We start from the raw sequence: 16380 nt of genomic DNA, 5'->3' as shown, positions 1-16380 counted from the left end.
TTGTTTTTCTTTTAATGTGTATATGTATATTACTGGACATATGCCTGTATATTATGTGTGGGCAGTGTTTATAAAGGTAAGAAAAGGGCACCAGATCCTTTCAAACTGGAGTTATAAATCCTTGTAAGTTGCCATATGGGTGCTAGGAATCAAACCTGGGTTCTCTGAACAGCTTAACTGCCTCTTAACTGTTGAGCAATTTCTTGAGCCCCTATTAAGATTTACTGAGGAGAAAAATCTTCTCTTGGATTTTGCACTATCTCAAGCACTCCTCATGATGGAAAAACAAAAACAAAATTGAAGCAAATCAAAACATGTGCATTCTAGTTTGCAGAAAAAAAATGTAATATAACCATCTTATCATTTTAGTTAATAGTTATTAATAAGAATAGTTGAATGAAAGAGAAACTTTTAGGCCACACTTTGAGAATGCAAATACTATTTCTATTTACTTCAAGAAGTTTGGCTCAAACACAAAGGCCATTTCACTGTGTACCTGATACAAGACACCTCAAGTCTCAGAAATCAGAGTTCATCCAATCACAGTATTGTCCTGGAAATCTCAAAAATCCCCAACTAGGAGCTGTACTTGGTAGCCAAGAGAGCATTTTTTTGTAGAGTTGCAAAGCCATTAGTCTAAAGATGCTGTGGACCCAGAGGGAAAGGAGCCTATCTATTTTTTATGCCTGAAAGAGAAAAGTAGTCCACCTATCATGAGGGAAGGGAAGACAACGAAAAAGAAACTTCATCATCCCCAGCATTCCCCACTGAAAACATTGTATCTTCCACATTTCAGAACCTTATTAAAATTGTATCGTCTTAAATTCTCAAAATGGTTCCAAGTGTCCCCTGAACCTCTGAATTATCATATGACCCAAAAATATGAAATCTATAATAGTTCCTGTGTGGTAAATGAGGTACATATAGGAAGCATATGAGAACCATCTACATATTAAATGTATGCAAGAATTTTGTTATCACAAAAATTATTAATATACTGACTTTGGAGAAATACCAAAAATGTAATGGTAGGACTATGTTTGGCTCTAAAAGGAATCATATGCCCTGCAGTAGCCCTTAATTATTCAAAAGACCAAGTAGTCCTCTGTATGGAATTTATTAATAATTAATATGTCTACCTTAATGCATTTTAACTGAACTGTTTGTGCATCAAATCATCTACATTCAACACTCCTGAACATTTTACCAAAGGTAGTTGTGATAACAGTGGGATGTCCAATTTGAATTGGTTTTTTGATGGTACTTTTTTGTTGTCTCACTTTTTTCCTACTCTCTGGATACCACTGATGATCTTCCAGTAAGTATTGCCTATCCACGCATTAAACTGTTCATTTGATCATGCCAGCTGGATAAACAGCTAATAATACATTAAATATAATACTTTATGAATCAACTCTCTTCAGGTTTATTGACTGCCATGATATTCCAATTTCTCTTCTAATCCAGAGCAGAACTCTACCATTTCCTCTCTCATGGCAGTGGTGAAAACTGAGTTAGCTTCATCTGCTCTTTCCATGGTTCCTGAAGTATGCCCAAGTTAACCAGGGCAAGCACACTTCTCTCCTGCTTCGTTGCTACCACTCTAGTCAACGTTACTACTTATATAGGCAACTGCAGTAGGCTCTGAAGACGGACAAAGTGTGGCTCTTCTCCTTGCACATGTCTTTATCCTAAAAGCATCAAGAATAGTCTTGCCAAACTGGGCAACCCATGGTATTCACTGAAACAAAAACCTACAATAGCTCTAAATTACCCGGAGAGGAGAACTGTGAACCTACAAGAGACTTTAATATCTTTACTGTACCTTGGTTTCTAAGTCCTCTATATTATTTTTGTTGTTAGCCCACGCTTCACATATGAGCTCCAAAACAGAACAAAAAGAAAAGTTGTACCCTATGTGTCTGTAACCTAGCATCCAAGTTTTTATGTTGGTTAGTAGTCTCTAAGTATTTCTGAAAAGCAAAACTTGGGTTTCTCAAATACCAATACAAACACATAATGAGTGAGAAAACACTGTTGTTGAGTATTCCACAACTGCCTCCTTACACTACCCTGATTCTCTGTTCTCACAGAAAGGAACATATTGATGAGATCCGTTGTCAAATATAACACTATTAGAAACACAGTTATTTATTTCTAAAACTTTACATTTATTTAACCTAGGTCTCTTATCAAAATCAAGTCAATTTTATTACTAAGCTTCTACAAGTAGTTTTTTTATTATTGTTGTTTTGTTTTTCCTTTGTTTGTTTTGTTTTTTTATCTGTTTGTTTCACTGCCAAGTGGAAGCTATTTGGTTGTGTCATTTGTCTGCAAAGTAAATACTGTCTTGTTATCATTCTTTTTCTATTCCAAAAAATTCACTTTAACTTATTTAATGTTTTACTTTCAATTAGGAAGTCATCCTTGGTAACTTCCATACTTTAGATATAGTTCCTTATGTTTTCTATTAAGATATTATTTTTTCTATTATTTAAATTTAAAACACTTAGAATTTACCTTTAAATAAACATAGGAAAAAGGAGTGTTCTCTAACACTTCTCCTCCAGGTCTTTGAATGGCATAACCACTGTGTTCATCCTGAATATTATTTGTTTACAATAAACAGTAGACTATTTATAATATATCGTAAATTTCACTCTTAATTATTCTGCAACATGTCCATTCCTATTGATTTATTTTTCCTATTCTACATAGCACTACTCTACCAAGCTGATTACAGCCACTTTAGAGCATATTCTCTCAATGTTCTTCACTACTTGCCAGAATTTATGGCTCGACATAAATTATAAGATCATCTTGTGCAAGCAAAAATCCATGTGCTATTTTAATTGGAAGTGCATTAAATTTATGCTAATCTAACCCTTCCCTGATAAGACTAGGATTGGCTTTTACATTTACCTGTGATTTCATTTATGATTATTAAAAAGATTTTCTAGCATAACTTATGTCTTTTCTTCCTGGATTTATTATGAAGGCTCTTCAGGGCACTTTTGCACTAGTTAATCATCTCACTACAGAACTAACTGTGTTTTCCAAGCACTGCCAACATTTTTTTTAAAAAAGAGTCCTGATCCCGACCCGCAGCAGCTCTCTGCTCCCAGACCCTGTGAGAGAGAGAGACCCAACCGCCTGGTCAGTTGGGCACTCCTGAGGCTGCAGAGCAGAAGAGACCACCAACACTGCTCACCCCTGCCCACATCCCTGGCCCAAGAGGAAACTGTATAAGACCTCTGGGCTCCCGTGGGGGAGGGCCCAGGAGCGGCAGGACCCCTGTGCCTGAGACACCACCTGAACCTGAAGGAAACAGACCGGATAAACAGTTCTCTGCACCCAAATCCCATGGGAGGGAGAGCTAAACCCTCAGAGAGGCAGACAAGCCTGGGAAACCAGAAGAGACTGCTCTCTGCACACACATCTCGGACACCAGAGGAAAAAGCCAAAGACCATCTGGAACCCTGGTGCACTGAAGCTCCCGGAAACGGCGGCACAGGTCTTCCTGGTTGCTGCCGCTGCAGAGAGCCCGTGGGCAGCACCCCACGAGCGAACTTGAGCTTCGGGACCACAGGGAAGACCAAATTTTCTGCTGCAAGAAAGCAGCCTGGTGAACTCAAGACACAGGCCCACAGGAACAGCTGAAGACCTATAGAGAGGAAAAACTACATGCCCGAAAGCAGAACACTCTGTACCCATAACTGACTGAAGAGAGGAAAACAGGTCTACAGCACTCCTGACACACAGGCTTATAGGACAGTCTAGCCACTGTCAGAAATAGCAGAAAAAAGTAACACTAGAGATAATCTGATGGCGAGAGGCAAGCGCAGGAACCCAAGCAACAGAAACCAAGACTACATGGCACCATCGGAGCCCAATTCTCCCATCAAAACAAACATGGAATATCCAAACACACCAGAAAAGCAAGATGTAGTTTCGAAATCATTTTTGATCATGATGCTGGAGGACTTCAAGAAAGACGTGAAGAACTCCCTTAGAGAACAAGTAGAAGCCTACAGAGAGGAATCGCAAAAATGCCTGAAAGAATTCCAGGAAAACATAAATAAACAAGTAGAAGCCCATAGAGAGGAGACACAAAAATCCCTGAAAGAATTCCAGGAAAATACAATCAAACAGTTGAAGGAATTAAAAATGGAAATAGAAGCAATCAAGAAAGAACACATGGAAACAACCCTGGATATAGAAAACCAAAAGAAGAGACAAGGAGCTGTAGATACAAGCTTCACCAACAGAATACAAGAGATGGAAGAGAGAATCTCAGGAGCAGAAGATTCCATAGAAATCATTGACTCAACTGTCAAAGATAATGTAAAGCGGAAAAAGCTACTGGTCCAAAACATACAGGAAATCCAGGACTCAATGAGAAGATCAAACCTAAGGATAATAGGTACAGAAGAGAGTGAAGACTCCCAGCTCAAAGGACCAGTAAATATCTTCAACAAAATCATAGAAGAAAACTTCCCTAACCTAAAAAAAGAGATACCCATAGACATACAAGAAGCCTACAGAACTCCAAATAGATTGGACCAGAAAAGAAACACCTCCCGTCACATAATTGTCAAAACACCAAACGCACAAAATAAAGAAAGAATATTAAAAGCAGTAAGGGAAAAAGGTCAAGTAACATATAAAGGCAGACCTATCAGAATCACACCAGACTTCTCGCCAGAAACTATGAAGGCCAGAAGATCCTGGACTGATGTCATACAGACCCTAACAGAACACAAATGCCAGCCCAGATTACTGTATCCAGCAAAACTCTCAATTAACATTGATGGAGAAACCAAGATATTCCATGACAAAACCAAATTTATACAATATCTTTCTACAAATCCAGCACTACAAAGGATAATAAATGGTAAAGCCCAACATAAGGAGGCAAGCTATACCCTAGAAGAAGCCAGAAACTAATCATCTTGGCAACAAAACAAAGAGAATGAAAGCACACAAACATAACCTCACATCCAAATATGAATATAACGGGAAGCAATAATCACTATTCCTTAATATCTCTCAATATCAATGGCCTCAACTCCCCAATAAAAAGACATAGATTAACAAACTGGATACGCAATGAGGACCCTGCATTCTGCTGCCTACAGGAAACACACCTCAGAGACAAAGAGAGACACTACCTCGGAGTGAAAGGCTGGAAAACAACTTTCCAAGCAAATGGTCAGAAGAAGCAAGCTGGAGTAGCCATTCTAATATCAAATAAAATCAATTTTCAACTAAAAGTCATCAAAAAAGATAAGGAAGGACACTTTATATTCATCAAAGGAAAAATCCACCAAGATGAACTCTCAATCCTAAATATCTATGCCCCAAATACAAGGGCACCTACATATGTAAAAGAAACCTTACTAAAGCTCAAAACACACATTGCACCTCACACAATAATAGTGGGAGATTTCAACACCCCACTCTCATCAATGGACAGAGCATGGAAACAGAAATTAAACAGAGATGTAGACAGACTAAGAGAAGTCATGAGCCAAATGGACTTAACGGATATTTATAGAACATTCTATCCTAAAGCAAAAGGATATACCTTCTTCTCAGCTCCTCATGGTACTTTCTCCAAAATTGACCATATAATTGGTCAAAAAACGGGCCTCAACAGGTACAGAAAGATAGAAATAATCCCATGCGTCCTATCGGACCACCACGGCCTAAAACTGGTCTTCAATAACAATAAGGGAAGAATGCCCACATATACGTGGAAATTGAACAATGCTCTACTCAATGATAACCTGGTCAAGGAAGAAATAAAGAAAGAAATTAAAAACTTTTTAGAATTTAATGAAAATGAAGGTACAACATACTCAAACTTATGGGACACAATGAAAGCTGTGCTAAGAGGAAAACTCATAGCGCTGAGTGCCTGCAGAAAGAAACAGGAAAGAGCATATGTCAGCAGCTTGACAGCACACCTAAGAGCTCTAGAACAAAAAGAAGCAAATACACCCAGGAGGAGTAGAAGGCAGGAAATAATCAAACTCAGAGCTGAAATCAACCAAGTAGAAACAAAAAGGACCATAGAAAGAATCAACAGAACCAAAAGTTGGTTCTTTGAGAAAATCAACAAGATAGATAAACACTTGGCCAGACTAACGAGAGGACACAGAGAGTGCGTCCAAATTAACAAAATCAGAAATGAAAAGGGAGACATAACTACAGATTCAGAGGAAATTAAAAAATCATCAGATCTTACTATAAAAACCTATATTCAACAAAATTTGAAAATCTTCAGGAAATGGACAAATTCCTAGACAGATACCAGGTATCGAAGTTAAATCAGGAACAGATAAACCAGTTAAACAATCCCATAACTCCTAAGGAAATAGAAGTAGTCATTAAAGGTCTCCCAACCAAAAAGAGCCCAGGTCCAGACGGGTTTAGTGCAGAATTCTATCAAACCTTCATAGAAGACCTCATACCAATATTATCCAAACTATTCCACAAAATTGAAACAGATGGAGCCCTACCGAATTCCTTCTACGAAGCCACAATTACTCTTATACCTAAACCACACAATGACCCAACAAAGAAAGAGAACTTCAGACCAATTTCCGTTATGAATATCGACGCAAAAATACTCAATAAAATTCTGGCAAACTGAATTCAAGAGCGCATCAAAACAATCATCCACCATGATCAAGTAGGCTTCATCCCAGGCATGCAGGGATGGTTTAATATACGGAAAACCATCAACGTAATCCATCATATAAACAAACTGAAAGAACAGAACCATATGATCATTTCATTAGATGCTGAGAAAGCATTTGACAAAATTCAACACCCCTTCATGATAAAAGTCCTGGAAAGAATAGGAATTCAAGGCCCATACCTAAACATAGTAAAAGCCATATACAGCAAACCAGTTGCTAACATTAAACTAAATGGAGAGAAACTTGAAGCAATCCCACTAAAATCAGGGACTAGACAAGGCTGCCCACTCTCTCCCTACTTATTCAATATAGTTCTTGAAGTTCTAGCCAGAGCAATCAGACAACAAAAGGAGATCAAGGGGATACAGATCGGAAAAGAAGAGGTCAAAATATCACTATTTGCAGATGACATGATAGTATATTTAAGTGATCCCAAAAGTTCCACCAGAGAACTACTAAAGCTGATAAACAACTTCAGCAAAGTGGCTGGGTATAAAATTAACTCAAATAAATCAGTTGCCTTCCTCTATACAAAAGAGAAACAAGCCGAGAAAGAAATTAGGGAAACGACACCCTTCATAATAGACCCAAATAATATAAAGTACCTCGGTGTGACTTTAACCAAGCAAGTAAAAGATCTGTACAATAAGAACTTCAAGACACTGAGGAAAGAAATTGAAGAACCTCAGAAGATGGAAAGATCTCCCATGCTCATGGATTGGCAGGATTAATATAGTAAAAATGGCCATTTTACCAAAAGCAATCTACAGATTCAATGCAATCCCCATCAAAATACCAATCCAATTCTTCAAAGAGTTAGACAGAACAATTTGCAAATTCATCTGGAATAACAAAAAACCCAGGATAGCTAAAGCTATCCTCAACAATAAAAGGACTTCAGGGGGAATCACTATCCCTGAACTCAAGCAGTATTACAGAGCAATAGTGATAAAAACTGCATGGTATTGGTACAGAGACAGACAGATAGACCAATGGAATAGAATTGAAGACCCAGAAATGAACCCACACACCTATGGTCACTTGATTTTTGACAAAGGAGCCAAAACCATCCAATGGAAAAAAGATAGCATTTTCAGCAAATGGTGCTGGTTCAACTGGAGGGCAACATGTAGAAGAATGCAGATTGATCCATCCTTATCACCCTGTACAAAGCTGAAGTCCAAGTGGATCAAGGACCTCCACATTAAACCAGACACACTCACACTAATAGAAGAAAAACTAGGGAAGCATCTGGAACACATGGGCACTGGAAAAAATTTCCTGAACAAAACACCAATGGCTTATGCTCTAAGATCAAGAATCGACAAATGGGATCTCATAAAACTGCAAAGCTTCTGTAAGGCAAAGGACACTGTGGTTAGGACAAAACGGCAACCAACAGATTGGGAAAAGATCTTTACCAATCCTACAACAGATAGAGGCCTTATATCCAAAATATACAAAGAACTCAAGAAGTTAGACTGCAGGGAAACAAATAACCCTATTAAAAAATGGGGTTCAGAGCTAAACAAAGAATTCACAGCTGAGGAATGCCGAATGGCTGAGAAACACCTAAAGAAATGTTCAACATCTTTAGTCATAAGGGAAATGCAAATCAAAACAACCCTGAGATTTCACCTCACACCAGTGAGAATGGCTAAGATCAAAAACTCAGGTGACAGCAGATGCTGGCGAGGATGTGGAGAAAGAGGAATACTCCTCCATTGTTGGTGGGATTGCAGACTGGTAAAACTATTCTGGAAATCAGTCTGGAGGTTCCTCAGAAAATTGGACATTGAACTGCCTGAGGATCCAGCTATACCTCTCTTGGGCATATACCCAAAAGATGCCTCAACATATAAAAGAGACACGTGCTCCACTATGTTCATCGCAGCCTTATTTATAATAGCCAGAAACTGGAAAGAACCCAGATCCCCTTCAACAGAGGAGTGGATACAGAAAATGTGGTACATCTACACAATGGAATATTACTCAGCTATCAAAAACAACGAGTTTATGAAATTCGTAGGCAAATGGTTGGAACTGGAATATATCATCCTGAGTGAGCTAACCCAATCACAGAAAGACATACATGGTATGCACTCATTGATAAGTGGCTTTTAGCCCAAATGCTTGAATTACCCTAGATCCCTAGAACAAACGAAACTCAAGACGGATGATCAAAATGTGAATGCTTCACTCCTTCTTTAAATGAGGAAAAAGAATACCCTTGGCAGGGAAGGGAGAGGCAAAGATTAAAACAGAGACTGAAGGAAAACCCATTCAGAGCCTGCCCCACATGTGGCCCATACATATACAGCCACCCAATTAGACAAGATGGATGAAGCAAAGAAGTGCAGACCGACAGGAGCCGGATGTAGATCGTTCCTGAGAGACACAGCCAGAATACAGCAAATACAGAGGCGAATGCCAGCAGCAAACCACTGAACTGAGAATAGGTCCCCCGTTGAAGGAATCAGAGAAAGAACTGGAAGAGCTTGAAGGGGCTCGAGACCCCATATGTACAACAATGCCAAGCAACCAGAGCTTCCAGGGACTAAGCCACTACCTAATGACTATACATGGACAGACCCTGGACTCTGACCTCATAGGTAGCAATGAATATACTAGTAAGAGCACCAGTGGAAGGGGAAGCCCTGGGTCCTGCTAAGACTGAACCCCCAGTGAACTAGACTATGGGGGGAGGTCGGCAATGGGGGGATGGTTGGGAGGGGAACACCCATAAGGAAGGGGAGGGGGGAGGGGGATGTTTGTCCGGAAACCGGGAAAGGGAATAACACTTGAAATGTATATAAGAAATACTCAAGTTAATAAAAAAAATTGTTTACAACAAATAAAATCACAAAAAAGAGTCTTGATTTGTGTTTGCATTTTTCTCATTATTTATACTACTGAATATACTACTTTATAATTTTTCCAAGTTTCATATGTTGTAGAGAAGGACAATTCATCAGCCAAAACAATTAGCTTTCCAGGATTTCTTCCAAATGTATTAAAATTTTAAAAACTTTAAATGCATAAGTAAAAGTACTCTAACAGACATGCCTGTCATTTAACTCAAACAATTATATTTCAACAAAAGTATTGATTTCAACTTTATATAAAACTCTAAAGATCTTTACCTTTCAGAATCTTGGGTATTTAAAAAATATAAAAGTTATTAATTTCATTAAAAAAAAAGCCAAGTACCTTATGTATTGGGTTTACAACTGCTGTTTTCATCCCAAGTCTTTTATACTTACAGGGCTAAATATTGTAAGAAATAAATATCATAAATTATCAATATTGGCATTAGATTCTCCCGTTGCTCTGAGAAAATACATGACAAGAGTCACAAGGTAGAAAAGGGTCATTTTGGCTAGTGATTGCAGGGTACAGTACAACATGGCAGGGACAATGTGGCAGCAGGAGTTTGAGGCAGCTGGTCATATGGTGTCTGTAGCCAGTAATCCCAGGAAGATGATTGCTGCCGCTGAACAGGTTTTCTCCTTTTTAATTCAGTCTGGGAGCCCAGCCCATAGCATGGTACTGCCCATATTCAGGGTGTGGCATTCCCGTTAAACCTCACTGGAAACACAGAAAAGTATGAATGCGCTTCCTATTTGTTCTAAATCCACCAAGTCCATAAGCAAGATTAGTATAAGGATTCAGGCAGTTTTGAAAGCATGTCTGTAATTGGAAGGTAAAAGTGGTAGCATGGGTATGGGAAAAGTTGCAGATGAGAGAGTCAGGTATATGTTTTCTTTATGTTCAGCTATGGAATTTTCAGTCACTAAGTTGTTAAAAGTATTGCCATCACAGTTGGGAGAGTGTTTCATTCAAATGTGACATATATGTTAAGAAATGGTGCTGTTGAATTTTTTTAAATACATTTTCATAATTCACACAAATTATCTCTTTAACGTGTTAATTAAACAGATCATGAATTTAGGTAGGCAATGTAATCCCATCTAACATAAAACACTTTATGATGGCTTTGTGCTACTAGTGTGAAGAATGTTGTGTACATGATAAATGATGAAATACTCTGTGACTTGATTTCTGTACTGTAAACACAGTGTTGTAGGAATTTTGTTTGGCAAAGCGGGTTGAAAAGCAACCCATCTTGTTCTGTTCTTTGGAAGAGTGTAAATGCTATCAAAATATACTACTAATGAAATTAAACCTAAAACACAACTTTAATTTCATCAGCTACTAATTCTGAATCGATAGTATTTATCACATTTACTGTTTATGGATATTTGTTTGTGAGTTTTCCACTTTCTGTATTTACTACCAGTTATCCACATTTGTTTGGACAGAAAATCATGTTTCCTTCCAATTTGCTTTCCGATTAGACATAGAATTGGATGCTCTAAGTCCTCATCGTTTCTCTGTTTCTTGGGTGGAGTTAGCCTTGGCTCACTCGAACAATACATTCTTTATTGGAGGAGATGCCTGAGGATCCTAAACCTAAACTTGCCTTGGGGGACAGTTAGGGCGTTGAATTTGGAGTGGGTGGGAGGAGTGGGAGCATCCTCATAATAGCAGAGGGAGTGGGAGAGGGTATAGGAGAGGAGAGAAAGGGAATAACATTTGAAATGTAAATAGATAAAATATCAAAAAAAATTTAAAAAGAACATCATTGAAAACATACAGATTTCAATAGCCAAGGAAGAGAGGAAAGAAGTGATGCTGCTTCACCCATCTCTGTTCAACTCTCTGCTTTTTACCAAGTGGATGTGCACCAAATCTAAAGATAGAAAGGGGGAGGCAGACATTCCTAGAATGTCTATATTTCCTCCTGAGGTCCAGAAATTACTTTTGTGATATTTCAGATTCTTCAGAACTCTTTGAAGTCGACTCATTCCAGTTCTTAAGAGATATATAAGGATATGATTCCATGATAAATATGGAAGCAGGAAAAAATTTTAAAAAATCCAAAATGACTTTGTGAAATAAGACCAATGTTGGAAAATGAGCATCCCTGATTTCAAAGCTTCTTTAAAAGTAATCAAACACATACATGTGTCAGGACAAGTGACCATAAAATAAATACTGGTAACTGCTTTCCAGTGAACAGATTAAGAATGATCACAAACCTACCAAGATACACAAAAATGAAGCATGATAAACACTTTATACTATATATAAATTTTCTTTCAAAATACGGGTATAAATATATGACCCCAAATTATAAAACTTCTTATAAAAAATTAAGTAGACAAAAGTATTTATAACATTAGTGAGGAAAATAATTCTTAGCTGTGATGTAAACAACACACTCGATAAAACAACTGGTTAATTTCAACCACATTAAAAGTTAACTCCCACCACTTTTCAAATGATATTTGTTTTCATTACATTTCTATTGCTATAAATAAACACCATGACTAAGGCAACTTAGAGAAGAAAGGGTTTATTGGAGATTTGCTTACGATTTCTGATGGTTAGGATCCATGTCCATCATGTTAGGGATCATGAAAAGAGACAAGCAGGCATGGAGGTTCCTCACCTAAGTATCCATGGAACTTTCAAAACGCAATCTTTCACATATGTCAGAAAAACTTATCATCAAATCTTTTTTATTGGATATTTTATTTATTTACATTCCCAATGCTATCTCCTTTCCCAGTTTCCCCTCTGGAAATCCCCATCCCATCTTCCCTCCCCCTGCTTCTATGAGGGTGCTCCCACTCCCACCTCCTTGCCCTGGCCTTCCCCTGCACTGGGGCATCGAGCGTTCACAGGGCCAAAGGCCTCTCCTTCCACTGATGTCAGACAAGGCCATCCTCTGTGACACATGCTGCTGGAGCCATGGGTCCCTTCATGTGTACTCTTTGGTTTTGTAAGAATATACTGTGGAACTCAGGAATCAATTAAAATAAATTAAAACATCAGGGTTGGGGATTTTAGCTCAATGGTAGAGTGGCCTAAAAATGCAAGGCCCTGGGTTCAGACCTCACCTCCGGAAAAAAAAATAGACAAATAGAAAAATCAGAGTATTTTGGAGACCTGCTTTTTTCTGAATGGAAAGAGAATGAGAATGGATCAAATAGAGAAGTAGAGGGTTGGGGGGGGTGGAGGAAGTACTGAGAGGAGAAACTATGATCAAAATGTATCGTGTGAGAGAAGAATCTATTTTCAATTTAAAAAATTATAGTACACCTAACATCTAAATACCATAAATAAATATCAAAGAATGCATAAATACACGCAGATATTAATCAAGTGGCCAGTATCTGTTTGAAACTGATTGCGTTTTTGACAGTTAGTATGATGGTAATTACCATGTGAGTTTGCATTTGTTCTAGATTAACTTAATTAACGAGAGCTATTCACTAATACTTGCTGCAAACAACCATTTATAATGATGGTTTTTAAGAATTCATAGCCTTAATCTTGTCATTAATTCTTTAAATATATAAGATTTGATTAATAAACCCTGGGTACTGATTGAGCTATCTACTTGTATATGGATTTACGTTTCAGAAACTCATTGTAATTCTGCAGCATCATTAACCCTAATGGCCAGTGTTGAGAGTGCAGATTTTGTCAATATATTGGCCACCAACATTAGCATAGTAAACTCAGGTTCCTGCAGGCTTAAGTGACCTAGTTTTGTTTTGACGAAATGAAAAGATATTTAACGTGCTGTAATTATGATTTATAAGAACAATGTTTGAGATATTAAAGACAAAAATGCCTTTATCTCTGAGAGACAAATACTGAAAATGTTCTGAACTGTAGTGTATATACATTGCCATTATCAGGAGTTTCTTCTTTTTTATAAATAAATTTAAACATCAACTGCATGATAGGAAACTAGGAAATATCTTTATTTTAGAAAATGAGCAAATTTCAAGATGCATGTATGGTTCAGAGATAAATATTCAGAGATGAGGGCTGGGATTTGATCTGAGCACAAAATAAAAACAGCCACATTGACAAACAAGGAAAAAGTCATGATTTTAAGAACTGGAACGTGTTGGGGATTATTTATGCTTGTTACCTTAATGTGTTTATTCCCCATCATCGTGACAAATTCCAGAGAAAAACAAAAGGAATATTTATTTTAGCCTACTCTTTCCAAGGTTGCAGAGAGACCATGGCAGAGCAAAACAGCTTTCAGGATGGAGTAGCGAGCATAGATGCCTCTACTAGCTGCCTGTCTCCTGTGTCCACCTTGTACCTCCCTTGGAATGCTGCTGTCTGCATCCAGGCAGTCTTGCCCCTGAGTTGATCTTCTCTATGTACCCCTTACGCATGCACTCCCACAGAGGCTTCTTAAACCTGTTATGGTGATCCTGAGTGTTAACTGGGATCACATGTCATCAATGCCACATCAGGGCTAGAAAGCCCAGAGGATTTTTTTCTCTTTGTTATTACTCCAAAGTATATATTTTCTTTGTTCAAGTTTTATAAAATAGAAAAAAAAGTCTCAAAACCGCAATTTCAAAAGTCTCAAAGAAAAGAACTCCTATGAATACATAAGAAATCCATAAAAATATATTTTTAAATTAAGAGAAATAATTCAATGATATATCAGAAAAATGAAAAGTATTGTTTTTTTTCTAATTCCTTCCATAACACTACAAGGTAAGCAATCTTCTAGCCAGGACCAGCAGGTCATTCTTCAGTGATAGTGTCCTGAGTAGCAAGATCTAGGGGATCAAAGATAAAGAAGACAGAACGAGTAGGATGAGGAGGTCATGCACAAGCTATAACTTGTGCCAAGCAACCTTATGAAGTTCAGAATCTTATATACTATTTGTGGAAAAAGAATAGAACACAGTCAGCAAAATGGGACAAAGTGACAAGCAACTAATCAAAGAGAACAGAACATACCTCAAGGACATCAGAGATCAGAGACTTAACATAGAGCAGCATTGGGACTGACAGAGTCCTTTCAGGGATATTGGTCAAGTTCCAAGCTACCAAAACCTTACCTCCTTCACTTCTCTAGCCTCAGCCCCAGACCAGATCTTGCCAAGTCTGCCTAGAAGTAGGTTCCTTTTATTCTTCCTTCAGAGACTCTGAGAAAGTCACAGATCAGCCTATGTCTCAACAATCTTCATTTTTGGTAGGCGAAAGAAATGAAAATTCATTCCTGATACAAGATGCTCTCTAAAGTAAAGTTAAACCCTTAATTTTGTACTAAAGCTTCATTATTTGGATATAAGTCACTTCCATTCCTTGTTTAGATTTGTATTTTGATACCTTTCTTGGATACTACTACAAAGTCTGCAAATATTTCACAAGGACTGAATATTATCCAGCAGAGTTTCTAGCTTCAGAAAACTTAGCTTGACTGGCAGGTAAGACAATCAGTGAAAGCATGCAGACTTCAATGAACAACAAGTCAGGGATAAAGATAGCCATGATGCTTCATTCATCTAGGATGAACTCCATGCTTTTCACCAAGTGCATGTTCAATAGGCATCTGCTAAATAAAAAACCCTTTTATTGTAGAATGATGTCTTATCTCAATAATAAAATAAGCTTTACCTAAAGATACTTATATTGATTCAGCATAAGCAGAATATACAGTACAAAACACTTTCGGTCATGAGATCATGAATCCATAAGCTGTAATTTTATCCATAAATTTTACCATTCAGAAAAAGTATTTGAGTTGACTTGTTCAGGGGGAAGTTATGAATTGTCTTGAAACAAGAGATCTCTGGGCAAAGCACTCTTGCAATTTCACTATTAATTATATAAGTCTCTGAAAAGCCACTTGCCGATTGAAAAGAAATAAACTGACCTGGAACTTGAAGCTATTTTTAATTGTAAGGTATCGGACCTAGAAACAGACCCAAGTACAAGATATAAATCTACAGTTCCCAATAGTCTTGCTTTCAGAATAACAGGAATATACCTGCTCATCAAACAGTAGGAATGGATGTTCTCACAAGGCATGACAAATACAGAGGCAGATGCTTGAAGCCAACCATTGAACTGAGATCAGGGTCCCCAGTGAAAGAGTTAGAGAAAGGACTGAAGGAGCTGAAGGGGTTTGCCATCCCATAAGAACAACAATACCAACTAACCAGAGCTCCCAGGGAATAATCCACCATCCAAAGAGTACACATGGACAGACCCATGGCGCTAGCTGCATATGTAGCAGAGGATGGCCTTGTTGTATATTAGTGGGAAGAGAAGCCCTTGGTTGCCATGGCTTGATCCCCCAGTGCAGGAGAATGTCATGGCAAGGAGATGGGAAGGGGTGAGTGGGTAGAGAAACACCCTCATAGAAGAAAGAGGAAGAGGGATTAGATGGGGGCTTATGGACAGGAAAACAGGAAAGGGTATAATATTTGAAGTGTAAATAAAAAAATCCAATAAAATAAATTTTTAAAAGGGGTGGCTGTTAAAATGAACTTAGAGCTAAGTTCACTCTCTATGCAGTATATTTAGGGTCTTATGTCAATCTGCATGGTTTAATGTCACTACAAAAATTATTTCAAGGCATCTTGGATTTTAAAGACTGAAGTTTTGCAAGGATTACATCTATTTGATTATCTGAGCCCATCACTCAAAAACAAAATTTAAAAATTAGTTGATAATGGCTTCTTCTTTTTTCTAACTGATATGATACTGATCCTCTGGGATCTATAAACTTTCTGTCACCAACTCTGTTTTGTCCTCTGAGCCTCAGTTGTAGAGAATA

General features: G+C 37.8%; 1 protein-coding gene across 1 annotated transcript in view; it reads left to right on the top strand.

Moving 5' to 3' along the window:
• Positions 1-16380, top strand: part of LOC134480667 (glyceraldehyde-3-phosphate dehydrogenase-like) — a 904186-nt gene that overhangs the window by 421722 nt on the left and 466084 nt on the right. The gene's annotated exons all lie outside the window — the stretch shown is intronic.

This window comes from Rattus norvegicus, chromosome 10 (assembly GCF_036323735.1).
Source record: "Rattus norvegicus strain BN/NHsdMcwi chromosome 10, GRCr8, whole genome shotgun sequence".
Classification (NCBI taxonomy): Eukaryota; Metazoa; Chordata; class Mammalia; order Rodentia; family Muridae; genus Rattus; species Rattus norvegicus.
Note: the sequence above shows the minus strand (reverse complement) of the source record. Positions and strands in the feature narration are given on the sequence as shown.